This window comes from Macrobrachium nipponense, chromosome 48, assembly GCF_015104395.2.
Source record: "Macrobrachium nipponense isolate FS-2020 chromosome 48, ASM1510439v2, whole genome shotgun sequence".
Taxonomy (NCBI): Eukaryota; Metazoa; Arthropoda; class Malacostraca; order Decapoda; family Palaemonidae; genus Macrobrachium; species Macrobrachium nipponense.
The window spans coordinates 340,504-347,763 of record NC_087223.1 but is presented as its reverse complement, the minus strand read 5'-3'; positions in this window follow the sequence as shown (position 1 = coordinate 347,763).

The window sequence follows — 7,260 nt, the reverse complement described above, 5'->3', positions numbered from 1 at the left end:
GGAAATAGTGATGCTGCTACACTTGGAAATAGTGACGCTGCTACACTTGGAAATAGTGACGCTGCTACACTTGGAAATAGTGATGCTGCTACACTTGGAAATAGTGATGCTGCTACACTTGAAAATAGTGATGCTGCTACACTTGGAAATAGTGACGCTGCTACACTTGGAAATAGTGACGCTGCTACACTTGGAAATAGTGACGCTGCTTCACTTGGAAATAGTGATGCTGCTACACTTGGAAATAGTGACGCTGCTACACTTGGAAATAGTGATGCTGCTACACTTGAAAATAACGATGCTGCTACACTTGGAAATAGTGACGCTGCTACACTTGGAAATAGTGACGCTGCTACACTTGGAAATAGTGACGCTGCTACACTTGGAAATAGTGATGCTGCTACACTTGGAAATAGTGACGCTGCTACACTTGGAAATAGTGATGCTGCTACACTTGGAAATAGTGACGCTGCTACACTTGGAAATAGTGATGCTGCTAGACATGGAAATAGTGACTCTGCTACACTTGGAAATAGTGATGCTGCTACACTTGGAAATAGTGACGCTGCTACACTTGGAAATAGTGACGCTGCTACACTTGGAAATAGTGATGCTGCTACACTTGGAAATAGTGACGCTGCTACACTTGGAAATAGTGATGCTGCTAGACATGGAAATAGTGACGCTACTACACTTGGAAATAGTGATGCTGCTACACTTGGAAAATAGTGATGCTGCTACACTTGAAATAGTGGACGGCTGCTACACTTGGAAATAGTGACGCTGCTAGACATTGGAAATAGTGACTCTGCTACCAACTGGAAATCGTGATGCTGCTAGACATGGATAGTGACGGCTGCTACACTGAAAAATAGTGATGCTGCTACACCTTGGAAATAGTGACGCTGCTACACTTGGGAATAGTGGACGCTGCTTACACTTGGATAGTGATGCTGCTACACTTGGAAATAGTGACTGCTACACTTGGAAATATTGGGTGATGCTGCTACACCTGGAAATAGTGACGCTGCTTACAAATTATTGGAAATAGGTGATGCTGCTACACTTGGAAATAGTGACGCTGCTAGACATGGGAAATAGTGACGCTGACTAAACACTTGGAATATGTGATGCTGCTACACTTGAAATAGTGATGCTGCTAGAAACTGGAAATAGTGACGCTGCTACACTTGGAAATAGTGATGCTGCTACACTTGACATAGTGAACAGCTGCTACTACTTGGAAAATAGTGACGCTGCTACACTTGGAAATAGTGAAAAAAAAAAAAACCCCCCCCCCCCCCCCGCTGCTACACTTGGAAATAGTGATGCTGCTAGACATGGAAATAGTGACTCTGCTACACTTGGAAATAGTGACGCTGCTACACTTGGAAATAGTGATGCTGCTACACTTGGAAATAGTGACGCTGCTACACTTGGAAATAGTGTGCTACACACTTGAAATAGTGATGCTGCTACACTTGGAAATAGTGATGCTGCTAGACATGGAAATAGTGACTCTGTTACCCTTGGAAATAGTGCTGCTGCTACCAACTTGGAAATAAGTGACGCTGCCTACAACTTGGAAATAGTAATTGCTGCCCTAGAACATGGAAATAGTGACGCTGCTACACTTGGAATAGTGACGCTGCTACACTTGGAAATATGTGATGCGCCTAAACTGGAATAGTTGAACGCTGCTGACACTTGAAATGTGAGCTGCTAGACATGGAGATAGTGACGCTGCTACACTTGAATATAGTGACGCTGCCTACACTTGGAAATAGGGATGCTGCTACAACTTGAATAGTGATGCTGCTAGACATGAAATTCTGCTACAGCTTGGATAATAGCGGACGCTGTACCCCTTGGAAAAGTGATGCTGCTACAACTTGGAAATATGCGCTGCTAATTGGAAAATGTGACGCTGCTACATACTTGGAAATAAATGTGACGGCTGCTACACTTGGAAATAGTGATGCTGCTCCACTTGGAAATAAATGATGCTGCTGGACATGGAATATAGTTGGAAACGCTGTTACACTTGGTAAATTAAGTCGTCGCTGCTAGAGACATGGGATAATAGTGACCCGTGTGTTTTATTTTTTTTTTTTTTGCTACACTTTGGAAATAGTGACGCTGCTACAACTTGGAATAGTGTGCTGCTAACACTTTGGGAAATTAAAATGACGCTGCTACAGGCTTTGGAATAAAGTGTGCTGCTAGAATGGGAAATAGTGCGGCTGCTACACCTTGGAAATAAAAGTGACGCTGCTACCGCTTGGAAATATGGGATGCTGCTAACACTTGGAAATAGTGGAATGCTGCTAGACTGAAATAGTGAACGCTGGCTACACTTGGAACTAAAAAGCGACGCTGCTCATTGGACATAGTGATGCTGCTCCACTTGGAAAGTGACGCTGCTACACTTGGAAAATAGTGCGCTGCTACACTGGAAATAGTGACGTGCTACACTTGGAAATAGTGATGCTGCTACACTTGGAAATAATGATGCTGATGACATGGAAATAGTGACGCTGCTACCTTGGAAAAGGATGCTGCCTTAGGACAAGGGAAATAGTCGGCGCTGCTACACTTGGAAATAGTGACGCTGCTACACTTGGAAAATAGGGATGCTGCTACACGTGGAAATGAGTGATGCTGTAGACATGGAAATAGTTGACGCTTCTAAACTTGGAAATTGTGACGCTGCTACACTTGGGGAAATAGTGACGTCTGCTACACGTGGAAATGTGATGCTGCTAGACATTGAAAATTAGTGGGACTTTCTGCTACACTTGGAAATAAGTGACGCTGCTACCTTGGGAAATAAGTGATGCTGCTAGGACATGGAAATAGTGACGCGCTCCACTTGGAAATAGTGAAGCTGATACACTTGGAAATAATGACGCAGCTACATATGGAAAATAGTGACGCTGTTACACTTGGAAATAGTGACGCTGCACCTGGAAAATAGTGATTCTGCCAGGGGACATGGAAATAGTGACTTCTGCTACACTTGGGGAAATAGTGACCTTTACACTTCGGAAATCAGATGATGCTGCTAGACATCGGAAATAGGACTCTGCTACACTTGAGAAATAGTGACGCTGTACACTTGGAAATAGTGATGCTGCTAGAATGGAAATAGTGCGCTGCACACTTGGAAATAGTGAGCTGCTTACACTTGGAAATAGTGACGCTGCTACACTGGGAAATAGTGATGCGTACACTTTTCAAAAAGTGACTCGTTACACTGGAAATGTGATGTGCTTACACTTGGAAATGTGACGTGCTACGCTTGGTTCTAGTGATGCTGGTCGAAATGGAAATAGTGACGATGCTACCTTGAATAGTGGACGTGATTACACTTGGTAATAGTGATGTGCTACATTGGAAAATAGTGACGTGCTACACTTGGAAATAGTGTGCTAGCTAGACATGGAAAATAGTGACGCTAACTCACTTGGAAAATAGTGATGCTGCTCACTTGGAAATAGTGACACTGTACACTTGGAAATAGTGATGCGGTAATGGGAAATAGTACTCTGCTACACTTGGAAATAGTGATGCTGCTAGGACATGGAAATACTGACGCTGCTACACTTGGAAATATTGATCGCTGCACACTTGGACATAGTGGGACGCTGTACACTTGGACAATAGTGATGCTGATAGAACATGGAAATAGTTGATGCGCTACACTTGGAACATAGAGCACGCTGTGCTACACTTGGAACTATGACGCTCTACACATGGAAATCGTGACGTGCTACACTTGGAAATAGTGTTGCTGCTACACTTGCAAATAGTGACCTGCTACAGTTGGAAATAATGACGTGCTACACCATGGGAAATAGGACGTGTACACTTGGAAATGTGATGCGATACACTTGGAAATAGTGACGTTGCTACACTTGGAAATAGTGATGCTGCGACACTGGAAATAGTGACGCTGTACACTGAAAAATAGTATGCTGCTACATTGGGAAATAGTGACGATGCTATACTTGGAAATAGGGACTTTGCTTACACTGGGAAATAGTACGTGCTATACTTGGAAATAGAGACTCTGCTACACTTGGAAATACTGATGCTGCTACACTTGGAAATTAGTGATGCTGCTAGACATGGAAATAGTGACGCTGCTACATTGGAAATAAGTGACGCGGCCATTTGACATAGTGCGCTGCTACACTTTGAAATAGTTGATGCTGCTAGATATGGAAAATAGTGACGCTGTACACTTGGATAATAGTGATGCGCTACCTTGGAAATAGTGATGGCTGCTACACGTGGAAATGGTTAGAATGCTAGACATGGAAATAGTGACGCTGCTACACTTGGAAAATAGTGATGCTGATACCTTGGAAATATGTGATGCAGACATGGAAAAATAGTGACGCTGCTACACTTGGAAATAGTGATGCTGCATCAACTTGGAAATAGTGATGCTGCCTACATTGACATAGTGAATGCTGCCAGACAGGGAAATAGTGACTTGCTTACTACTGGAAATAGTGACGCTGCTACACCTGGAAATAGTGATGCTGTAGATCATGTAAATAGTGACGCTGCTACACTTGGAAATAGTGATGCTGCTACACTTGGAAATAGTGATGCTGCTACACTTGGAAATAGTGATTGCTGCTAGCCATGGAAAATAGTGACTTTGCTACACTTGGATAATTAGTGATGCTGCTACACCTGAAATAGTGATGCTGCTACATTGGAAATAGTGATTCTGCTACATTGGAATTAGTGACTGCTATTACACTTGGAAATAGTGTCGCTGCTACACTGGGAAATAGTGAAGTCTAAACTTGGAAATAGTGATGCTGCTACACGGGAAATAGTGACCGCTGCTACACTTGGAAAATAGTGACGCTGCTACACTTGGATAATAGTGATGCTGCTACACATGGAAATAGTGACCTTCTACTACACTTGGAAATAGTGACGATCTACACTTGGAAATAGTGATGCTGCCTACACTTGGAAATAGTCGACGTTGCTTACACTTGTAAATAGTGACGCTGCTACACTTGGAAATTAGTGATGTGCTTACACGGAATAGTGACTTCTGCTACTTTTTGGAAAAAGTTATGCTGAAACACTGGAAATAGTGACGCTGCTTGCTACACTTGGAAATAGGGACTGCTGCTACACTTGGAAATAGTGACGCTGCTTTTTACATGTGGAAAATTCAGTGATGCGGCACCATTTGGAAAATAGTGACGCTGCTACAACAGGGAAATAGTGGACGCTGTTATATTCGGAAATATGATGATGTTGCCTTAGACATTGGAAATAGGTGACGCTGCTACACTTGGAAATAGTGATTCTGCACATTTGGAAAATACAGCTTGGAAATATATTGGAACTAGTGACTCCACTACACTTGGAAATAGTGATGCTCTCTTACACGTTGGAAATTAGTGAATGCTGCCTACACTTGGAAAATTAGTGACTGCTGCTACACTTGGGAAATAGTGAGCTGCTAAATTTGGAAATAGTGATGCTACTAGACATGGGAAATAGTGACGCTGCTACCCTTGGAAATAGTGATGCTCTGCTCGAACATTGGAAATGCGACGCTGCTACACTTGGGAAAAACTGACGCTGGTACACTTGGGAAATAGTGATTTTGGCTGACTACACTTGGAAAAATCGGATGCGGTACATGAAATAGTGATGCCTGCTTAACAATTTGGAAATAGTGATTGCGAGGTTAAGAATGGAAATTAGTGGACGCTGCTGAACTTGGAAATAGTGACGCTGCTTACACTTGGGAAATAGTGACGGCTGCTACACTTGGGCAAATGTGACGCTGTACATTGGGAAAATAAAGTGATGCTGCTAGAATGGAAATAGTGACGCGGCTAACACTTGGAAATAGTGATGCTGCTAGACATTGAAATATTGACGCTGCTACAATTGGAAATAGTTGGATGTGCTAGCATGGAAATAGTGATGCCTGATACACTTGGAAAGTAGTGATGCTGCTACACTTGGAAATAGTGATGCTGCAAGGACATGGAAAATAGAAAACTGACGCTGCTTACAAACTTGGAAAATAAAAAGTGATGCTGCTACACTTGGAAATAGTGACGCTGCTACAACTTGGAAATAGTGACGCTGCTACATTTGGAAAATAGTGATGATGCTAGGACATGGAAATAGCGACGCTGCTACACTTGGAAATAGTTGAGGTGCTGCTAGACAAATGATGAAATAAAAAAAAAAGTGACGCTGCTACACTTGGGAAATATGTGCTAAACTTGGAAATACTGACGCTGTACACTTGCGAAATAGTGACGCCCTGCTACCACTTGGAAATAGTGATGCTGCTAGGAAATGGAAATAGGTGACTCTGCTACACTGGAAAATAGTGACGCTTCTACCAACTTGGAAAAGTGATCGCTGCTACACTTGGAAATTAGTGACGGTGCCTTACATTTGGTAAATAGTGACGGCTGCTACAACTTGGAAATAGTGATGCTGCTACACCTTGGAAATAATAGTTGGACTTCTGCTTCCTTTTGGAAATAGTTATGCTGCTACAAACTTGGAAACTTAAAGTGAAGCGATACACTTGGAAATAGTGACGCCGGTACCACTTGGAAATAGCGACTGCTACATTTGGAAATAGTGATGCGGCTATACTTGGAAATAGTACGCTGCTACAATTGGGAAATAGTGGGCGCTGATACATTTGGAAAATAGTGATGCTGCTTGACATGAAATAGTGACTCGATACACTTGGAAAAAAAAAAAAAATTAGTGATGCTGCTACAATTGGAAATAGTGATGCTGCTACAGTTTGGAAATAGGGACTCTACACACTGGAAACTAAGGTGATTGCTGCTACATTTGGACTAAGTGGATGCCTTGCTACACTTGGAAATAGACTCTGCTACAATTGGAAATAGTATGCTTCTACATTGGAAATAGTGCTGCTGCTAGACATGGAAATAGTGACGCTGCTACACTTGAAATAGTGATTGCTGCTACACTTGAAATAGTGATGCTGCGACTTGGAAATAGTGGAGCTGCTAAGACATGGTAAAATAGTGACTCTGCTACACTTGGAAATAGTGACGCGCTACACTTGGGAAATAGTGATGCTGCTAGGAAACATGTAAGGTATGGACCGCTGCTACACTTGGAAATAGTGATGCTAGCTACACTGGAACTAGTGGGATGCTGCTACACTTGGGAAATAGTGAGCTGCGACATGACAATAGTGACGCCTGCTAC